Source organism: Somniosus microcephalus, chromosome 24, assembly GCF_052327205.1.
Source record: "Somniosus microcephalus isolate GS21.2 chromosome 24, FLI_Smic_1.0, whole genome shotgun sequence".
NCBI lineage: Eukaryota > Metazoa > Chordata > Chondrichthyes > Squaliformes > Somniosidae > Somniosus > Somniosus microcephalus.
Genome location: NC_141010.1, coordinates 28,577,105 through 28,600,253, shown reverse-complemented (window position 1 = coordinate 28,600,253; position 23,149 = coordinate 28,577,105).

Genomic DNA, 23,149 nt, shown 5'->3' with positions numbered 1-23,149 from the left:
CATCCAACAATAATTCCCATAATTCTCATTTTACAGCATAAATTAATCTCTCTACTCACTGGCACTTCATTTTAATCAACGGCATATGTTAAAATGTTGCTGTTTAGCTTCTCTCCGCTCGCCTAAAAAAAACAGTTTTGTCAAAGTTTCGTCCTTTCAAGGATGACGGGCACAAGCAACCAGTGTCGAATCCAGCTGTTTTGTGTTGTGTAGTTATAAACAAACAGTTTTGCTGAACAATTTTTAAGATTGTGTCCCTTTACACTAAAATAATTTAAACCTTTAAAGTGCGAAAAATGTAAACATTAGTCAATCTGAACCAATTAAAATCAAATCTGCTTTGTTTTAAGTGATCAATCGTTAAACTTCAGCATTCCTGGCTGTGCAGCTGCCTCAGCAAGCTGAAGCCGAAGCCGAAGCCGAAGCCGAAGGACTGAACCAGGTGAGCTCATGGCAGGTCCACACCCCAGGGAGAGAGATTGCAGATTCTCCGAAACAGCATTGGAGGCATTGGTTTTCACTGTGGAGAGACAGAGGGCGGTGCCGTACTCGGCAAGTGGCAGAAGGCCCTCACCACAAGTCTTCTGCACCATGTGAAGGGAGGTAGCGCAGCACATCTCAGGCAGCACTCTGGTCCCCAGGACCCACATACGTGCAGGAAGAAATTTAATGACCTCACTCAGGTGGTCAGAGTGAGTGAATGCTTCAACAAATGCTACATACCACCATCTGAACCACAGTCTACACACACTGCCCAAAGCACCACACCCCCAGCACTCACCCACCAACAATCTCTACCTACCAACACTCATACCCACATCTCACACCATGCACACAATGACAGCTATTCAACTATGGCAGGCACATTACACAAACACATTGCTCCACAGTCACTCACACTCTTTCCTTTCTCTTGTAGGCTGAGGTGGCTCACAACAGGAGGGAGCAGGAGCGCACAAGCAGGGGACAAGCTGACACCCAACCACTGTCTGCGCTGGAGAATCGAGTGCTGCAGATTATTGGGCACCAGGTGATGGGTGCTGTGGCCACTGGTGACGTTGCCCCCCTTAGGGACAACAACGGTATTTTCATACTGAAAGGATAATTACTAGTCACAACTGGAGATACATATTAAAAAGGAACTGTATTAAAAAGTTAATGGGATTAGGCAAATGTTACACCCCTGTTCAAGAAAGGGGAAAGATAAAAGCTAGTAAGTTTTAGACTGTTGCGGGCGAGGAAGAGCTTTCAAATCACTGAGATTTCATGCCTTGTGCCTCCAACAGAATCTCTGGCCTTGGTGATCAGGGCATTGTGATTGTTGATGGAAATCAGCGGCTATAAGGTACCAATTAGACTTAATGATCCTGGGTGTGGGGGTGGGGGGGGGAGAAGAAATTGTTCGGGGGAGGCCTACTTGAAATTCTTTGGCCTGCTCCAGTCAATGGAGGTTGGAGGGCAGGCCACAGAGAGGTCTTTTCTGGGTGCCCCTGCACTGAAGTGCCCAGCCAGCATTCCAAGCAGGAAATGAGGTGGGAGCCAGAAATGCCAACTCCCACTTCTTATAAATGGTACGGTTGGGCCTGAATATGTCAGGTTCCGCCCCGGAGATATCCTGGGGCTGTGTTAGAGGGACAGAGACCCAGCGATCTGGGTCTCCACCCTTTATTCCCCACCAAGCTTGAAGGGATAATTACTAGTCCTAGCCCCTTTAGGGCTACCCTGGATCAGGCGTATTTCTCAGACGTTCACTTTCAACTAAAGTTTGAGGTAGCCGAATCCTAAAGACGCTTAATTGGGTCTAAAGGTCTGGACTATCTCTCCCTAAAGGAAAGGAACAACCTGAAAATGTTACCATCCTCCAGATAGCACTTTTAATAAGTTTAGCTAGACTGTAACATTCCAGATATTATGAGGGTCCGGAAAACTCCCCCAGAATTCTGCAACTCCTCACCAAAGAGTATACAGAAATTGCGTTTGCGAGTTTTTGATACAGAAGTCCTATGTGAGACAATTTTAAAAATATATAGATTTATTAAAGAACCGACATGTAATTTACAGTTGGTGAGTCAATCGCAACATTAACAGTTCCAAAAAGAGAAAGCTTACAATCTTATTATCAGTGAACCTTACTTTCAAATCTTAACTTCACTACAGTATTACAGTTCTTAGTGTTCTACAGGATATCCACCAAAATCAAATACCTTTAAGCCCCGAAGTACAAAGAGTTGGAGACTTACAGAGCCACCTCTGAAGCCGAGAATCGCTTTGCACAATTAAAGGGAGTCTACTATCCCATTTGAGAGTTCAATATTTATACCCTTTACCAGTGGTATTTCCTTTAAGGTTTTCTGCTGATGTAAGCTAATTATTTCTAGTCATTTTTCTGCTGACCCCTGCAATTCTTACAGTCACCTCAGCTGGTAGCATTACAGAATTATGTCTCCTCTCTAGGTGTTCTAAGTTTACCATAAAAAACGGTGTGACGGCAGGTGTGTTTTTTACTTGATGTCATTTTTACAAAGGCAGATGTTTGTGCTTCTTTACGAGGTGTAAATTAGAACACCTTGTACAGGGTGAACTATTGTCTTGTTCCCAAAGGTTCAGACTGTCAGGAGCCTTTAACCTTCTGTTTCAATAAGGTTATTGATTCAGTGTCAACAACCTATCTTATCTCAATAGCCAGAATGCTTTCACAGCTGTTTCATAGTTCGGTTTCTAGATTTCCAGACCCAGTTTGTCATGTTTTAATAAGGCCAGAAGTCTTTCATGAGACAGTGTATTTTTCTAAATAGGTTATATGGCTTATTCCTTCACAATCCCTACTCCTTCTCACATCTCACTCCCTCCTCACCCCACAAGCGTTTCATACTTTCCAGCTAATCATGCATTTCTTCCTTCCTGCCCCCCTCCCTCACCTTAACCCAACTCTTGTGCCTTTATGCTTTCAGATAATGAGCAAGCACCTGAGCAGCCTGTTCCTGACGGTACCGTGGAGAGCGAGGCGGGAGAAGAGGAGGAGGAAGAACACATCGTGTCACTGCATGTCTCACCCACAGACACCAGCTCAGATACTGGCACTGCATGTTCTTTGGAGGCTAGTATAGTAGCGGGATCTGCACAGGTTGAGGCATCGGGGATGACTGGGCTGCAGCAAGGCCAAGGGGAAAGGGTAGCTCGGGAGTGAGCTCCTCGGATGGCGAGTTCTCGTGTGCGTTCTGCTGCACAGAACTCAGATGAGGACCTCGATGGGGAGGCATTTAGAAGAAGGGTGATGGGCATGCACACAGAGATGATAGGTGCAATGGCAAGGTGCCTGACAGCCTCTCGGCAATGATAAGGAGTGTGGAGGAGTCCACCTCTAACATTACACACACCATGGAGCCCATTATTTCCAGTCTGCAAAGGATGGTAGACTCCCAGAGAGACCGTGGCGGCCCAGACCTGATGCCGTGTGCGATGGACAATCTGGCAGCTTCCATTGCAGCACAGGCAGAATTAACGCAACGTCTTAGTGCTGTAATGCAGTCTATGCTTGGTGGCATCTGCTCTCAGACTGCTCTCATGCAGTCTCAGCTTGATGCCACGCAAGCTCTGACTGCTGCCATTGTGGCTGGGTCTACCACCGTCGACCGGGGCTTTCACAGTGTCACAGCAGGTCAGCAATCTGTGCTCCAGCAGATTGCCAGGGATGCTGAGGTGCTGCCCCGGAGGAGTGGCAGTGGGTCAGTGGAGCAGGAACCTGCTGTCCTCTCTCAGGATGACAGCATTGCTGCTCCCACCACTGCCACTCCGCCATTGCCCTTGTCGCTGCCTGTCATCCAGCCAGCCCAGACTGCTGCCACCCATGCTGAGGTGGTGCAGTCTACAGCCGGGCCTTCCAGGCCCAGAGCTGGTCGAGGGCATCCTGCAAGGCCATCTGAAATCTCCCGTACGGACACTCAGCAGCCTTCCACCAGCCGTGCTGCAGCCACTGGGCCAACACTTCATAGGAGCTCTAGAGTAGGCAAAGGCACAGTAACGAGAGGCACTAAGGGATTGCACAAGGGTGTATAGTTAATATTTTTGGTGTAAAAATGTGTTCTCTGATTTTTGATACATTTATTAATTCACTTACCATTCTTTTGTGGTGTCTCTCATTTCAGCCTTGTGGTGTGATATGGCCTGTGAGAGGGATGGAATGATGGGGATGTGGTGAGCAAAGGGGATCTGGGGTTTAAGTCATCCTGGTGTGAGGCTGACGGTCTGTTTGGAGGAGGTGGCAGAGTTCTGTGACCACCTCCTTGGTGAGGCGGAGCCGTTTAATACACTGCTCCTCGCTTAATTGAAGGTAGAACTACTCTCGGAATACCCTCAGAGGGTAAGGCCTCCTGTTGAGAGCCCTGATGTCTCTCTTCTTCTCTGCGCACATGTTCCAGTCTTTCTCACTGCCTACGCTCCATCCGCTGTGGTTCCTGGAGGGTGAAGTGGCCAGTACAGCCCCCATTAATGTTAACCAAGTGTAGTAGTTTGATTCTTTGAAGAATAAATGTAGCTACTTTTTAGTTGCCACAAGACTCCTGATAGAAAAGAACCTTGAAATTACTAAATGAATCTGTTGCAGTGGGTGAAACTGACAAAAAACCACAGAAACTGCACTAACCTGACAGCTGTGAGTGATCACTGATGATCCCTTTAAATAAAATCCCTGGAGCTGCCTTCCTGGTGCTTCACGCCAGCTCTCCCTATCGCTGTTTACTCCAGGCGCTAAGGTAAGTAGCAAGAATCAATTTAGCAGATTGGGCGGTCAGTGAGCATTGCACACTCACTGACCTCATGATCCACTTGGCGTTAACGTTCCCAGCGATACCTCTTACCGGCGGCGCTATGGGTGGGCAGGATTTGGTGTGCGGCACTGGATTTGCCTCGCCCTGGCGATACTGGTCTAGCACCCTATTAGCGCCAACTGCTGGTGCTAACAGGAGGTGCTATGGGGACGAATTTTTGCCCCTTGATTTTTCATAAGAGTCTATCAAAAATGAAACTGTACCAGGGCAAATAGTATTTTGAAATAAATATTTTCATTCTAGAGTGCCTATTCACATTATGGTCTATTGGATATGCCATATTGGCAGCATTATTTCTCTTTAGTGAGGAAAGTTAAACAGCTCGGCCTAGAAATTCAGTATAGCCACTTTTGGGGCGGTAAAGTCGGGCGGTCGCTAAAGTTAGCGCCCGCCGGAAAGTGCAGGTCACTTCGCCGAAATTCAGTAGATTTGGCCAAGAGTTTGGGCGAGCGCTGAAACTGGCGTTGCACTCCTATCTTTAGGCGCTAAGCCGGCGGTGCGGACTGATAACGCCGAGGCCGGGCGCAGCGCAGGTGCGGTCATGTTTTGATTGACAGCAGACACCCTGACGCCGGCCAGCTCTTAAAGGGGGAAGGGTCGACTTGGTCTGCAGCCACGCCCTGGATAGTGGAGCCCTGCAGCTAGGCCTGAACACTGCTGGTGGACCCAAATAGCGCCTGAAGCCATGGAGAAGGCCCGTGAACGAGCGCAGCGCTTCTCCCAGCATGCTTTGAGGGTGCTGGTTAGGGGGTTGGAAAGGTACAAAGAGATCTTGTGCCCGGACAGTGGCAAGAAGGCTCCCAGGAGGCAGTACAGGAGAGCCTGGAGGAAAATCGCCCACAGGGTGTCAGTCAACAGCGATGTCCCCAGGACTGGTGACCAATGCCGCAAGAAGTACAACGACCTCACTCGGATGGTCAAGGTGAGTACCCTTTCCAGTGTCCTCCTCATCCTTGCATGTGCACCTCACATTATGGGCAAAGGGACCTCAAAGGCCTAATGGCCAGCCCTCCTCCCGCAGCTACGGCACTGGCATGATCCTCAATAGCACTTTCTGCACTTAACACACTGGCCAAGCTATTCGACCATGGGAGGCAGTGCACACAACAACAGGGCACCACACTGGCCAAGCTATTCCACCATGGCAGGCAGTGCACAGAACAACAGGGCACCACACTGGCCAAGCTATTCGACCATGGGAGGCAGTGCACACAACAACAGGGCACCACACTGGCCAAGCTATTCGACCATGGGAGGCAGTGCACACAACAACAGGGCACCACACTGGCCAAGCTATTCCACCATGGGAGGCAGTGCACACAACAACAGGCCACCACAATGTACTTAGAGGCCGTCCTTTCTCTTGCAGGCCAAGATGGCCCGGAATTTGAAGAGCCAGAATGTCACCGGGGGAGGCCGTGCCCAGTTCCAGGACCTCAGTGAGCTGGAGGAGAGCGTGGCTCGACTCATGCGTGGCCGGGTGGTTGGCCCTGTTGCCATTGGAGATGCCGACCCTGTGCTGCGACCCAATGGTAAGGACATGACCGTTTGGACCTCTCTCGTTCCCCTAGCGCATCAGATCTACATCCTTTGCCACTGTCCGACCAATGCGCTGAATGCCACCACTCATGCCTCCCTCGCTGACGCCCTGTCCTCACTCTAAAGCTACTCTTGTGCCTTCCTGCTTTCAGCTGGTGAGGAGGAGGTCCTTGAAGCTGAGAGAGCCAGTCCCTCGGAAGAGGAGGACAACGAGGACCAACAGGAAGGCGGCACATCGGGGGAAGCCTCATCCGCGCCAGGGGATGGCAATGGAGGGGAGACGTCTTGCCTGGAGGAGAGCCAGGGGGAAGTGCTGCAGGGGGGTGTAGCTCCTGGGCCCAGTGGCGTCCAGGCACGTGGGAAGGGTCGGGCAGAACGGCGGCCTTCTCCCCAGAGGGGGCAAGTGTTGCAGAGGAGGCCAGTTGTTGGGCCCAGTGGCGTCCAGGCACGTGGGAAGGGTCAGGCAGAACGGCGGCCTTCTCCCCAGAGGGAGAGTCCGGCCTCCAGTCCGGAGACGGTCCTCGCCCAGGAGGTGCGCCTCCTAGATGAAATGTCCGCGGATTCTTAGCGCCGCCACAAGGAGTTCATGGGGGTTGTGGGACAGTTGCCTCAGGCCATTGAGTCCCTGGCTCATAGTGTGGCCGCTTTCGGGGACTCACAGGCCAGGGGTGTCGAACAACTCGCGGCAGCACAGGCCAGGGGTGTCGACCAACTCGCGGCAGCACAGGACAGGGGTGTCCATCAACTCGCGGCAGCGCAGGACGCGAGTCGCGAGTTCATGAGTGGTGCCGTGCAGACACTTACTGATCTGATGCGGGCACAGACCACGGCAGTTCGGGCACTCACTTCTGCCACACTCGCTGTGTCGCGGAAGCATCGCCAGGGCACCCGCCGCCCTGCTGCAGCACAGCGGTCTGGCCTCCACCAGATTGCTGCGCTTGCTGCACTGCCAGCCCGGCCGAGTGCCAGTGTCTCTGGCGACCAGCGAGCGCCTGGCATCAGCCAGCTTGCCCCCATTGCTGCAGCCGCCACTGCAACTCCCCCAGCCAAGGTGCGACGAGCTGCTGCAGACACTGATGCTGCCCAGCCACAGCTGCAGCAGTCAGCAGCCGGCCCCTCCAGGGCCAGACCTCGTCTAGGCCGACCCCCAAGGGCATCTGCCGTCACGCATTCTGCCCCTCAGGAGCCTTCCCCCAGCCTTGCAACACCCACAGGGCCCAGGTTGAGGCGGAGCAACAGGTCGGGCAGGGGCCGCACAAGGCTGCACAAGGACTCGCCCTCTCAGCACACCCAGTAGAGTGTGTTGGCAACGGTTTTTTTTATATGGGGGTGTTTGTGTTGTGGGGGGGGCTTCTTTTGGTAAGGCCGAGGATGAAGGCCAATTGGATGGGCAAGTTTTGTTATTCCTCCCCAGGTTGTGGGAGTGAGATATTTTTGTGACTGTTTTTTGGGGGTCTTGTCTGTTTTTCTGTTTCATGTGGGAAGGGCCCTGAGTTTGTTAAATAAAGCTTTTTATTTATTCCGCTTGTCCAGGTGTCATGTTTCCAGTGGTTGTTGCGTTAAGCGGCTGAGGGCTTGCGGAGCGGCTGCATTCAGGTGCGTTCATTGCCACAATCCATTCCCTGACAGGGGGCCTAGAAGTGTCGTTCAATAAGCCGCCGGCGGACAGCCCTTGGACCTTGTGGCTCCCTCCTGGGCTGGTACTCCTCCTCCTCCTCCTCCTCCTCCTCATGGTCCTCCTGCGCGTCCTCCTGAGGTGGTGGTGTGACGTCAGGTGGCAGTGCCTGAGTCCTGCGGATAGCCAGGTTGTGCAGCATGCAGCAAACGACGACGAACTGGGAGACTCTATCCGGCGAATACTGTAGAGATCCGCCGGAGCGATCCAGGCAGCGGAACCGTTGCTTGAGGACGCCAATCGTTTGCTCTATGATGTTCCTTGTGGCTTGATGGCTTTCGTTGTATGCCTCCTCCGCAGGGGTCCTGGGTGCACGGAGCGGGGTCATGAGCCATGTACACAAAGGGTAGCCCTTGTCCCCAATAAGCCATCCCCTTGGTGGAGGCTGTGCCTCGAACATGTCAGCCACAGTAGTCTGGCGCAGGATAAATGCATCGTGGCCGCTTCCTGGAAAGCGGGCATTGACAGCTAGGATGCGCTGCCTGTGGTCACACACCAGCTGTACATTGAGGGAATGGTAGCCCTTCCGGTTGCGGTAATCCTCGGCATTGTCGATAGGTGCCCGCATAGCCACATGCGTGCAGTCAATGGCGCCCTGCACCATGGGGAAGTCCGCAATCCTGCCAAATCCGACTGCACGCTGCTCCTGCCTCTCTAGGGTCATGGGGAAGGAGATGAATTGGTGTCTCCTCACGAAAAGTGCATCGGTGACCTGCCGGATGCAGCGATGCGCGGCGAACTGGGAGATGTTCGCTATGTCCCCAGCAGCGGCTTGGAAGGAGCCGCTTGCTGATATACCTATCAATTCCTCCAATAAAAGGCGAAGAGTTACGAAGGTGACTAAAGGTTTTTATTGACTAAATAACAGAGCCCACTCTCGTGGGTGATCCGATCCAAGCAGGAGGAATACCAGCCAGTCGCTCACCTTTATACCTGGCCTGGTGGGTGGAGCCAAGGCGGAGTCGGCAGTGGTCATCCCAGGTATAGCAGTGTGGCAAGAGGCGACCTCGTACCGTGATACAATAGTGGTCAGTGATACAGTTATAACGAACAGTGGTGAACAGTGCTAACTACTAACAGTGATACGATAGTGAACGTGGTTTACCACATTCACCCCTTGTTTAGAATTAAGTCCGGCGGGGTGAAGTGTACTACCAATTCTGGTAGGTCAGTCTGTCCGGAGGCTTCGTAAGCCTCTCCGATCGCCGCAGCGGTGGTGTTGCCTTATCCGGTGCTGGTGCCTTATCCGGTGTTGATGCTGGTGTTTGCGTGGTCGGCGAGGGCTCGTGGGGTTCCGGCATGCCGTCTACCTGGACTGAGGCTGGGGGGGGTGGTGGCGGTGTTTCCGGATCGGCTGAGGGTGCGAGGTCTCGTAGGGAGACAGTGTCCTCCCGCCCGTCTGGGTACGCCACGTAGGCGTACTGGGGGTTGGCGTGCAGGAGGTTCACCCTCTCGACCAGGGGGTCCGTTTTATGGGTCCTCACGTGTTTCCGCAGCCAGACCGGCCCCGGGGCGGTCAGCCAGGTTGGTAGAGTGGTTCCCGTAGTCGACTTCCTGGGGAAAACGAACATTCGTTCATGGGGGGTGGTGTTAGTGGCCGTGCAAAGTAATGACCGGATGGAGTGCAGCGCTGTCGGGAGGACTTCTTGCCAGCGGGAGGTTGGGAGGCCCTTAGACTTTAAGGCTAAGAGGACGGCCTTCCATACCGTCGCGTTCTCTCTTTCCACCTGACCGTTACCTCTGGGGTTGTAGCTGGTGGTCCTGCTTGCTGCAATACCTCTCTCTAGGAGGAATTGCCGGAGTTCCTCGCTCATGAAGGAGGAGCCCCGGTCGCTGTGTATATAGTTCGGGAACCCGAACAAGGCGAAGAGGGCATTCAGGCACTTAATGACCGTGCTACTGGTCATGTCGGGGCAGGGGAAGGCAAAGGGGAAACGGGAGTACTCATCAACGATGTTGAGGAAGTACACATTACGGTCAGAGGACGGGAGGGGCCCCTTAAAGTCGATGCTCAGGCGCTCGAAGGGGCGGGTGGCCTTGATCAGGCTTGCTCGGTCCGGCCTATAGAAGTGCGGTTTGCACTCCGCACAGGTCTGGCAGTTCCTGGTCATGGTCCTGACCTCCTCGATGGAGTAGGTCAGGTTGCGGGCCTTAATGAAATGGTAGAGTCTGGTGACTCCGGGGTGGCAGAGCTGGTCGTGGAGGGTCTGAAGCCTATCGATATGCGCGCTGGCGCATGTCATTCGTGAAAGGGCATCAGGGGATTCGTTCAGCTTGCCTGGCCGGTACAAGATCTCATAATCGTAGGTGGAGAGCTCGATTCTCCATCTCAAAATCTTGTCATTCTTGATTTTGCCCTTCAGCTTGTTATTAAACATGAAAGCCACCGAACGCTGGTCGGTGAGGAGGGTAAATCGTTTGCCTGCCAGGTAGTGCCTCCAGCGCCGTACTGCCTCCACGATCGCCTGGGCCTCTTTCTCGACCGACGAATGTCGGATCTCGGGGCCCTGTAGGGTCCTTGAGAAGAAGGCCACTGGCCTCCCCTCCTGGTTTAGGGTGGCGGCTAAGGCGAAGTCGGATGCGTCGCTCTCCACCTGAAAGGGGATGGACTCGTCCACTGCGTGCATCGTGGCCTTGGCTATGTCTCCCTTAATGAGGGAGAAGGCCGCGCACGCCTCCTCCGTGAGGGGGAAGGAAGTGGCTTTCAGGAGGGGTCTGGCTTTGTCCGCGTAATTGGGTACCCATTGGGCATAGTAGGCGAAAAGCCCCAGGGTTCTCCTAAGTGCTTTAGGGCAGTGGGGGAGGGGTAGCTCCATGAGGGGGCGCATTCTTTCTGGGTCGGGGCCGATGATTCCGTTCTCCACTACGCAGCCGAGGATGGCAAGGCGCGTGGTGTTAAACACGCATTTCTCCTTATTGTAGGTGAGGTTCAGCCGTTGGGCCGTACGGAGGAATTTCTCCAGATTCGCGTCATGTTCCTGCCGGTCGCGGCCGCAGATAGTGACGTTATCTAGGTAGGGGAATGTAGCCTGCAGTTCGTTCTGGTCAACCATCTGGTCCATCTCCCTTTGGAAGACCGAGACCCCATTAGTGACACCGAAGGGGACCCTAAGGAAGTGGTATAGGCGCCCATTCGCCTCGAAGGCGGTATACTGGCGGTCCTCAGGGTGGATAGGGAGTTGGTGGTAGGCCGACTTCAGGTCGATGGTCGAGAATACTTTATACTGTGCAATCTGATTGACCATGTCAGATATGCGGGGGAGGGGGTATGCGTCCAGCTGGGTATATCTGTTTATGGTCTGGCTGTAGTCGATGACCAGGCGGTTTTTATCGCCGGTCTTTACGACTACGACCTGGGCACGCCAGGGGCTGCTGCTCCCCTCGATAATGCCCTCTTTCAGGAGGCGCCGCACCTCAGAGCTAATGAAGGCTCTGTCCCCGGCGCTATACCGCCTGCTCTTGGTAGCGACGGGTTTGCAGTCAGGGGTAAGGTTAGCAAACAGAGAGGGTGGCGGGACCTTGAGGGTGGAGAGGCTGCAGGTGTTGCGCGGTGGGCGGTTTAACGTTTGCTGGTTGTTGACTGTGAGTGGGGGGAGGGGTCCACCGTATGCTAGGGTTACGCTTTGGAGGTGGGATTGGAAGTCCAGCCCTAGTAGGACGGCAGCGCAGAGATGGGGGAGGACGAGGAGTTTAAAGTTTTTATACTCCGTGCCCTTAACCGACAGGGTCACGACACAGTAGCCGCTGATGTCCGTCGCGTGGGACCTCGATGCCATCGAGATTCGGCTGCGCGTTGGTAGGACAGAGAGGGAGTAGTGGCTCACCGTGTCTGGGTGGATGAAGCTCTCTGTGCTTCCGCTGTCGAACAGGCAGGTCGTGGCGTGGCCGTTCACTTTGATGTCCATCATTGACTTGGACAGATGGTGCGGGCGGGCTTGGTCCAGGGTGACGGAAGCTAGTGTGTAGCTGAGCGAGTCGTTGTCATCTGCGGGCGAGGCGGTCGGGCGTGGTGAGTAAAATGGCGTCTCCCACGAGGTAGGGCCCCATGAGGCACTATTGGGGTCGGTTGCCTTAATCAAAGATGGCCGCCCCCATGACTCATGTGTGGGGATGCTGGCCTCAGTTGCCCTAAACAAAGATGGCCGCCCCCATGACTCATGTGTGGGGATGCTGGCCTCAGTTGCCCTAAACGAAGATGGCCGCCCCCATAGTTCGCATGCGGCACTGCTGGCCTCTGAGGATCCGCTCCTGCAGGCCTTGGAGAAGTGGCCTTTCTTCAGGCAGGTTTTACATATGGAGTTCTTGGCTGGGCAGCGCGACCTCGGGTGCTTCTCCTGGCCACAAAAAAAACAGCCGGCGGCCCGATCGCGGATGCCCGATGTCGGGGCCGGTGCCGGGGGTGGCGGGGCCGGTCGGGTCCGGGACGCCGACGCAGAGGTAGGTCCCGGGGGCGGCGCTGGGAAGGGTGCTGTGGTAGGGGTCGGGCCCGAGTCCCAGGGTCGCGAGCAGTACCTGGTGAATGCTTCCTGATCTTGGTGGGCCACTTCCAGGGAGATAGCGAGGGCTTCAGCTTTTTCCATGCTGAGGTCTTTAGCTTCCAGCAGTCTTTGCCGTGAGTACTCGGACCGTAGGCCTTTCAGGAATGCGTCGCGGATATTATCTTCAGTATTTTCGGCTGCCGACACCGATTTAAAGTCACAGTTCCTGGCGAGTGCATATAGCGCCTGTGAGAATTCGGCTACTGATTCTCCTGGCTGTTGCGGCCGTGATCTTAGGAGGTGCCTAGCGTACATGTAGTTTACCGGGGTCCGGTACTTCTGTTTCAGCAGGTTGATGGCGGTCTCGTAGGTAGTCATGTCCTCGATGAGAGTGTATACTCTCGGGCTCAGTTGTGCCTGCAGGACACTTAGTTTGGATGCCTGAGGGACGCTGGATTCTCTCAGGTATGATTCGAAGCAGACCAGCCAGTGTTTAAAGTCTGCGGCTGAGTTTGCTGCTCGTGGGTTCAGGTCCAGGTACGGCGGTCTGAGGGCTCGCAGCCAAGCTGGCTGGTGTGGCTGTGCTCCTGGGAGCTGCGCTGGTGGCTCCTCCGCCGGTTGTGACTCGTTGTCGGACATCATTAAATTTAGTCAATAAAATTGATATACCTATCAATTCCTCCAATAAAAGGCGAAGAGTTACGAAGGTGACTAAAGGTTTTTATTGACTAAATAACAGAGCCCACTCTCGTGGGTGATCCGATCCAAGCAGGAGGAATACCAGCCAGTCGCTCACCTTTATACCTGGCCTGGTGGGTGGAGCCAAGGCGGAGTCGGCAGTGGTCATCCCAGGTATAGCAGTGTGGCAAGAGGCGACCTCGTACCGTGATACAATAGTGGTCAGTGATACAGTTATAACGAACAGTGGTGAACAGTGCTAACTACTAACAGTGATACGATAGTGAACGTGGTTTACCACACTTGCATAAAAGTTCAGAGCCACCGTGACCTTCACTTCCACCGAGAGAGACGTCCTGCACATCAGCTGTGGACTCAGATCTCTGTGAAGCAGCTGGCAGATCTCTGCAACCACCTCCCTTCTGAAGCGCAGCCTCTTAACACAATGCGCGGCAGTCATGGTGAGATAAGACACCTGCTGCCGGTATTCCCTGAGTGGGTAAGGCCTATGTTGCCGACGCCTGATGGCCCCTCTGCGTCTAGGCATGGCTGGCCCTCTCACACAGCGTCTGCGAGCCCTTCGCACATAATGCTGGAACTGAGGGTTGGAACCCCATACAGCCCCCAAAATAAACTTGCAAACAGTGAAATCACAATGATTCAAATTTCCAAGCTCTGGCCAGAAGCCAAAAATACCTCTCCTATGTTGTCCCAAATCAGTAAGCTCTGTTCCTTGGTCTCTGTCCAGAAATCCAAAGCACTAAAGTCATTGCAGCAAAATGGCTGGGCTTTATAGGTCAGTGTAAGTGCCCTTTAATTAGCGCTCCCCGAGGCCCACAGGGCCTCTGTTGCGTTCCACTTCACAGTTCTTAACAGCGCCACGCCCACATTGGGCGGGCGCCACTGAATTTCCGGTTTGGGGCGCACAAACAGCGTTGCACGACGAAATGACGTCATAAGCTGCGCGCACAGCTGTGCGGGCGCAAACACTTTGCGGCGGCGCTAAATGTCAACTGAAGTTGGGCGTAGGCGCAGATCGTTCTGCGCCTGGGCGCTAAGTGCCTAGCGCTGGAAATCTACCCCTCTTATGGCGTTAGCGGCTGGCGAACGCAACTGAATTTCTAGGCCCTCATTTCTGTAATATAATACACTTTGTGGAACACTAATCGCCAGCATGCTTCTAATGACGGTGAGAAGGAGGTGATCAACTATAGTGCGGGGCGGGGGGTGGGGTACTGCTGAGGTTTATGATCAATTATATTCTCCACATACCAATTACAAACATGCTAGTTAATACCATTACTCACCCTTTATCTCGACCACTGTTCTGGCAACAGCCATCAGGCAAAAATGCTGAAAGCATCACTGTATGGACGACAATTCATCTAAAGCAATTAATAACCACTTAGAAACAGTAATAAATATTTTCAGTAAACAGGCAAGGTTCCAGGACTAATCAGTCAGAGAGAAAGAATTGCAGTCCTTCCTCGTTATAATTAAGGGTAATGTGTGGTTGGAGGATTGCTGCATGTCTTATTATTGTGTCCCATAAAGACAATTAAAACAACTTTAGACAAAAACCAAATGTATTAACACAGGAACCTCATGGTTACCAAGTGACAAAATCAGAGGTCAATACGCTGTTATGAATAAGATATAAATCCAGGAAAGAGACTTGAATACAGATCAATAAAACATTCAATAAACAGGTACAACCAAATCTGCTAAATGGGTCCTTTTATTAATGTGAAAACATTTGTTTACAGAACTGTGCATTAATGCAGTTGGTTTAAGGAAGAATCCCAATTACAATAATATTGTGGATTCTGTTCATTTTTCAGGACTGTTGCACATCACCGCTTGAAACAGTTTTCACATTGTGCCCATGCAAGCTGCATTAGACCTTCAAAATAATTGTGCCAGAGTCACTTTAACTCAGTGCTTTGCTAGTAGTGGAGGAGATAGTCTCGTATTGCTTCAGGTTCACATTAGTTGCAGCAGCATTTGTTATGAACATTATGGGGGCCCAATATTTCAGTGTTTTTAAGCAGGAGTCATGGCTTTTGTTTTGTGAGAACTATATGGACCTGAATGATTTCCTTAGTTCGATACATCTTTCTAACCCTTTTACTGCACCAATTCTGGCATGTCATATCCCACACTCTCTTCCCCCACCATTTTTGTATGGTATGATAGTTTGATATGTAAGAAAGAACATACTTGCGTTTATAAAGCAACTTATAACCCTAAGACATCACAAAGCAATGGATTACTTTGAATTGTAGTTACTGTTATTGTATAAGCAAACACAGGAGCCAATTTGCGGACAGCAGGTCCCACGAACAACAGAGATATAAATGACCAGGTAATCTGTTTTTCATCTGATACATCCCCTAGATGTGGGCGGTGGGGGAGCGGGTGAAAGCAGGGTGGAAGTGGGAGGACGGTGCAGGCAGATCGGCCCGCACCCCTACTGCAAAATGGCTGCCAGCAAAAATACACGGCAGATTCCTTTTGGAACTGTTTCCCCCACCCTCCCCAAATTTTGGACACAAGTGGTCCCTCTGTCTATAATCCGGGCTATCAATTGCAGGACCTTGGAATGCTTTCCTTGTCATCATTTTGTGGCTATTTGTCATCCTTGTTCATAAAGGTATTTGATTTACCATATCTGAAAACTGCTTCTCACCTTTATTTTTACAATGTTGAGTTATAAGAGAAAATGAACGCTGCTGTCACAACCCACTTATCTCGTACAACATGATGATTAGGGGTTATACTTTGCACTTTCTCCTTTCACTTGGATTATCGCTGAAGTGCTGTATGGTTCCAATCAACATCATTTGTCTGCTTAGTTCCCCGTGTTTGGTAAGCACTGTTTAGATGGAGTAGATGTAATTGAAGGTTAAAGCACATTGTTGGGGCTGAAGAAATGGAGCTTTACTCTTTATTTGGTCTTTCTGGGAGCACTCATGGCTGACAATAATGACCTAAAATAGAAACATGTTCCATTGCCCAATATTGACAACCCTCACCTACAGAAACAAAACCAAACAAAAAATAAATCGCCAGCACTAACTGAAAACAAGAGCTGTGCCAAACTGAAGCCTTTTGTCCCATGCTGGGATCAAATTAGTTCTTGATAGGTACTTAAGACAATTCCTATCTGACAGTCATATTTATTATGTAGAGAAATTAAATATACTTAAATAAGTGCACTTTATGAAATCAGTGAAACCCCTGAGCATTCTATGATTAAAATATTACTTACAAGGGTCTTAGTCCAGCTCATCAAAAGAGTGAGCCTTCTGTATACCCAGGCCTTATGGGTACGAGAGCTTTGTGAAAAGAACACAGCTATAACTAAAGAAAACCAGTATTATTTGATTTAAGAACAAATTGCTCTCTGTACTAAGTGACATTGGGTAAAGAACATCTTGCACACCAAATCACGAATAGTCACAACTGCAAATCACAAAATGTCAATGTTCATTTAGATCTGAAATATAATAGCACCCGCAAATAACTAGATGGCAGCTGCCAAAAACTAAAATGCTAATTTATTCCAAACTGATTTTGTAAATCGCAACTATTTGTAAGTCAACTGCCTCATGATTGATTTCATTGGATATATTAATTACATTTCTTTTGAAATAATTGCTTAGTTCTTTCAAAAAGAGCCGGCAAATGGCCTCCTTCTGTGCTGTATCATTCTATGATTCTAATTTAAGAATAACATTTGTCAATTAGCTTAAATTTTAAAGGCCACAAGAAAGCAATTGATGGCCAGGATATCACATGCTGCAGCATGATATAAAGCCCTACAGCAGCTGAAAGGGGCAGGTTTGTTGAATTCACCAATTTGAAAGTTACGGAGCATGTATCAAAAAAAAATACATGTAAGGAGTAGAATAGTCCAGAGAGCAGCCTATTTCTCTGATGGCTCATAGAGACTCTTGTGGAAGAAATGAGGCAGAGGACGTGGCCCTTCTACAACAGTATGCCACTCTCCAGAGATCCGGCTTGTCTCCTACCTTGTCTGCTGGATTTGGACCCCACGGGACTGGCTTTAAAAAGAAAGATGTTTTCTAAGCATCAAGCTTTGTGGACCATTCCAAGTAGCCAACTGCAGATGGCAGCTTAGGCAGAGGGGAGCACGAGCTGCATGTGTACAGCTTTGCAAGATGGTTTTTGCAATGCTGCAGTCCATTATGGAGCACGTGGCAACTCGAGGCACCTCTGCAGCAGAGCTAGAAGTTCTAAGTTCTAAGGGTTTCTCCCACAGATGCTCACACTACTGCCATAGACACCTTTTGCCGAGTGGAATGGACAATCTCTTTGCACTTTTAGCAGCTTGGGGATCAATTAGTGAGAGCCATGATGCAGAGTTTCATCGCTCTCACTTGTACCATTAGATGTGCTATCACACCAATCAATGGTCATAGTGGGGCAGTATTCTGTAGTAGTGGTGTGGCTGGAATGATTGTGCTTTCTCGGGACCCCAACACATCTGCACATTCCAGCAAGCCCTCTCCTGAATAGGCGCCTGAAAGCAAGCAGACATAGGCTATCTGCACAGTTGCGGAGGTACTGGATCAGGCCCATCTCAGGATTCAAATATCAGTTTCTTTTTTTTCAAATTTGGATGCATTTTAGTTTATTGACACATGCCAAAGTACAATAAAAAGATTATGGACTTAAACAAAATAACTGTAGTGCACAAGAAAGATTTGATCATATTCTGGGAAAAGTACGATGATTGATTTAAATTATAGCCTTGGAAAGATGTTGATTTCAAGGTCAGTAACTAATACTAAAGTTGTTATTTTTCCATACTGGTTTAATGGTAATGTTTAAAATTAGCAACAACCAACTGTAATCAGGCCTCGATTGAGCAGTTGTGTGTTCTAAATAACGTTCTATCTGATTGCTGAAATTGCCACCCCTGATGGGAAGGAGTAGAACATTGTATTTATTGTAAAGCTGCATTTAATGTGACATTTAGAAAGAAAAAAAACTAGCATTTACAGGAAACTCTCATTTAAACGGCATCCGGAATTCTGTATTAACTGGCAAAATTCATACTCCGAAAACACCTCAATAACCGGAAATGTTGCAGAGTCCAAGTCCGAGTCTCCCGCGGTGGCCGAGTTAGTCAGTGGGGGTAGTTCTCCAAACTGCCACTACTCGGCTTCTTGGCGCTGTCGGAAGTCCGAACACCTCAATAACAGGAGTCTGACTCTTTGTTTGTTAAAAATAGCCTCGGTAGATAACCCTCTCCGTCATCCGGAATTTTTAATCAACCGGCACCATCCTGGTCCCGTTGGTGCCGGATACCAGAGAGTTTCCTGTATATAGTGCCTTATCATGTCCTTCGAATATCCTGATCCTTTGACCCAATATCATTTCTGACTATTGCAGTGATTCCATCCTTGATTAACATAGCAACCCCACCTCCCTTTCCTTTCTGTCTGTCCTTCCTAATTGCCAAATACCCTTCTACAAAAATAAAGTAAGAATCAATTAGTGACAGCACTTAATTCTCCAATTTCTAATTTTAAATTGAAAATCTGGTTGAATCTTCAAATTAAATAATAGCTCACAATTTCATAAAGCGGGCAAAGTACAGGAGTGTCAGCCGATGCTGAGTGAGTAGCACTCTCGCCTCGGAGTCAGAAGGTTGTAGGTTCAAGTCCCACTCCAGAGATTTGAGTTCAAAAATCTAGGCTGACACTCCAGTGCAGTACTGAGGGAAAGCCGCACTGTCAGAGGTGCCCTCTTTCAGATGAGACGTTAAAACAAGGCTCCGGCTGCCCTCTAAGATGGATGTAAAAGATCCCAGGGCACTATTTCGAAGAAGAGCAGGGGAGTTATTCCTAGTGCGCTGGCCAATATTTATCCCTCAATCAACATTACTAAAACAGTTTATCTGGTCATTATCACATTGCTGTTTGTGGGAGCTTGCTGTGCACCACGTTTCCCACATTACAACAGTGGCTACACTTCAAAAGTACTTCATTGGCTGCAAAGTGCTTTAGGATGTCCTGAGGTCGTGAAAGGCGCTATATAAATGCAAGTATTTTTTCTTTTTAGGAAGTGCTCAAACATATTGGTTGGGAAGAGTACAAAGAGCTCAACTCTGAACCCAGCCCTTTCTGCATATGATCTGGAAGCGCTGAAGGCTGACACTGAAAACCTAAGCATTCTATTCTCCAGCATTAATGAGCACAATATACATTGGCCAAGATTTTGCTGACCTCAGCGGGTCCATGGCGGGCGACGTTAGTGGGGGTCCCGACCCCGCTGCTGGCTCCATCCCAGCCTCTGAAATGAATTTCCCTTGATTGGGCTTGTTAAGCCCGCCCAGCGCCTTTCCCGGCCAATTAGAGGAAGCGGGTCTGGTGACGTCATTTGATGACGTGCCATCAGCCGATTTCCTTAGAGGGACCATGGCCAACTTTATTTTGACATTTGTGCTGTCAGTGTTCTACAGCATTGAGGTGCTGCAAAACACTGACAATCACTGCACAGAGGTGCAGGGCTACACCCAGGCTCCCCCATGACTCCCTCCATAAGCATATGGAGGGAGTCACAGCACGCAGGGGGGTCCTCTTCCCTTCCCATGGGCGGAAGAGACCTCCCCAGGAGATCAGCACAGCCTGGTTGCACATTGCAGAGGAGGGCACAAGCAGGGATGTGGTCAGGAGGACTTCGGTGCAGTGCCGCAAACGTTTCAATGATTTCAATGATCTCAGTAGATCACAAAACGTTAGTACAAAGCCACACTCAACCTCATCCTGCTGTGCCTTTCATCACATCCCCATCATTCTGCCTTCCCTACCCTACTCCTGCACATCCTTACTCACACCAACTTACCTTGCATGTCCACCCATCCCTTTCTATCTACATTATCACATCCCCATCTCACTAGCCACCCCTCACACTCACCCTCATCCTACTGCACTCATACCAACAAACAACACACAAGGGTAGGCACTTGGGTGTTTTATGCAATGTTCATGTAAAGTTTCTGTTAATGTGGTGTCAAACATCGAAACAATAATTTTCAATGCTTTGCGTTCTTGGGCAGATTTGCGTGCACCTTTTGAAGTGGCTTAGTGAGTGCAGTGAATGGTGAGACATAACGTTACCACCACCCCCCACCCCGCAATGATGATGAGTGTGAAAGGAATGGCTTGGGCAATGTAGGGATGCTTTATGGTGTTGGTGTGGCGTGGTGCCAATGTGGTGCATCATGTGGCAGCCAGGGTGTACAGCATCAAGTGAAGTAAATCTGACCATGGTGAGGCCATCCCTGGCCTCCCGGGCAGCAATGTGGTCGAGTGCTGATGCCCTCTGTCCTGTGTAGCATCAGTTGATTGCAGAGAAGGTTGGTGGCGTTGTTGGTGCTGTTGGTGTTAGGGCTGATCGTGGTGGGATTCCGAGGACCAAGGTGAGAAAGTATAAAGGCACCCTTACTGGTGGAATAGATGGCAGGTGAAGTAGAGATGACAGAAGCGATCTGTCAATGGTGAGAGAGGTAATGAGGTCAGACTGGATGGAGACTTGTGTAAAGACTTGCAGCATGGTGAATCTGTTGTGGAAATGCAGTGAGGAAGAGCTTGTGGCTGAGGGAAGATATCTCTGTAAGATGGGAGCATTTACTGTACATTTGAAGCTGTCAACTCAACAGCTGATTCAATGGCCACTGAACTCCTGCCTCAGCTTGACAGATGTGGTCCATGAGCAACGAGGACCCCATGGGTGAGCTGTCAAATGCAGGAGGTGAGCTGAAATTCATTCTTAAGTGGCTCTAAACAAGCCACTAATTACTTGAATTGGGTCCCCCACTGTGAACCCACCGCTGCGTGTTGGGTCTGCTCAGCGCTGACAGACCCGCCATCAGGGAAAGGCGCGTGGTGGCGGGTTCATACACTTTCCCACCCAACCCGCCACCGATCGTGCCTGCTGACCTCCTGCAAAATCCAGCCCATTGGATTTTCTCAGTGGTTTAATGTGTTGAAGATGGTTTCTTTGAGCACAAAATAATCACCAAACATAACATAGAACATCTAGTGTAAAATGAAATTAGCATTGCGCTGACAATGATTAGCAATTGTACTGGGCTCGAGCTGTAATGGCTCTACAAACAAATAGACTGCTGAAAGCTATTGTCATTTAACCTTTACAGTGAATCAGAGTTAAGTTCTCGTCCAAGCAATGATGACTCACTTCTGCAGTGTATTATAGCCCCTGTTGAGAAAGTAATATGAATGTATTCCTTCAGCTCCATACTCCCAGAAGGTTCTCAGAATGCGAGCGACAAGCATATAGTTGCTAATCCAGAATTGTAGAATTGCAGATGTATTGTGAATTAAGTTAAACTGTGAAATTCATGTCCGTAATCGATGAGCCATAATATAAATTTACACAAGGAATCTCAAAGCATATTGGCCCTGAAATTGCGGTCTCCATGACGGCATACTCTCAGAGTATGCCATCATAATACATTTGAAAGGCCCCGCAATTTCCGGATTTCCGTATGCGCTTGTGTCTGCACGAAGTCCGGGACTTGCGATCTGTCAAGGTACGTCTTGACAGATCCTCCGAACATCCTGAAAAATGAGTATTGCTGGCGCAGAGTTGGGCTATTTGCCCAACAAATGCCCAGCAATTGCCCATGCAACTCTTATGGCTGGTAAAAGCAGGTGTCGGGCCTGCTTTCATCAGCATAAGAGTACAGGTAGACTATCCTTTATCCGAACTTCCGAAAACCGAAAACCTCTAAAAACCGAAAGTTTTTTCGTTCAGCGTAAGTCGTGCGCACGACATGACCAGAGTGGCGCACGACTTACGCTGAGCAGGGCAGAGGGTCACAGAGTTCCCTCCTGGGTAGGAGATTGCAGGCCGAGCCGGGCAGTGTGAAGGAGGTACCGGGAGAGTGAACCCGACAGTACAGCGGCCCATCCGATAGCTGCAGCAGCCCATCCGATATTCTTTTCTCCCCCCGACCCGACCTGAACCGAACCGCGGCCCGTCCGATATCCTTTTCTCCCCCCCCCCACCCGACCCGACCCGACCCGACCCCCGACCCATCCGATATTCTTTTCTCCCCCCCCGCACCCGACCCGACCTGACCCGACCCCCGACCCGAACCGCGGCCCGTCCGATATTCTTTTCTCCCCACCCGACCCGACCCGACCCGAACCGCAGCCCATCCGATATTCTTTTCTCCCCCCCGACCCCCGACCCGACCCGAACCGTGGCCCGTCCGATATCCTTTTCTCCCCCCGACCCCTGACCCCCCACCCCCCCCGACCTGAACCGCGGCCCGTCCGATATTCTTTTCTCCCCCGCCACCCGACTCCCGACCTGATTTGCGGGCCAGCTTAGTAGGAGTCAGCCGATATCCGGCTTTCCAGAGAAGCAGGAAGGGGAATGAGACACGGAACAGTCGCAAGAGGTAGCCTGAACTTTTAAAATTTATATTAAATACAAATTTCCCAGTCTTATAATAATACCTTCTGAAATCCGAAAAATTCCGAAAACCGAAACTCAGCTGGTCCCAAGGCTTTCGGATAAGGGATAGTGTACCTGTATATATAAGCCTTAAATAAAACATTTAAAAATCCAAAATTATGCACATACACTTTGAATGTGTTTATGCAAATATAGGCCTGGATTAAGTTGTTTAAAATTATTTATCAAAAAATTAAATTTTTAATGAGATTGGTGCAGATAAGGAACTTATGAATAAAATTGCCATTCAGTACATTTATATTTATTAGAATTCTGTACATTGTATAATTATTTGGGGATTCCATTCCATATCATTAGGAGACTCCCTTCGTAAATGATTGCAATGGAATCCTCCTTTGTCATTGGAGGACCGGGCCCACGTGATCCCAGGGACGCTTCTGAACCGCCCGCGCCCCTGGAATCTGTGGGCCTTT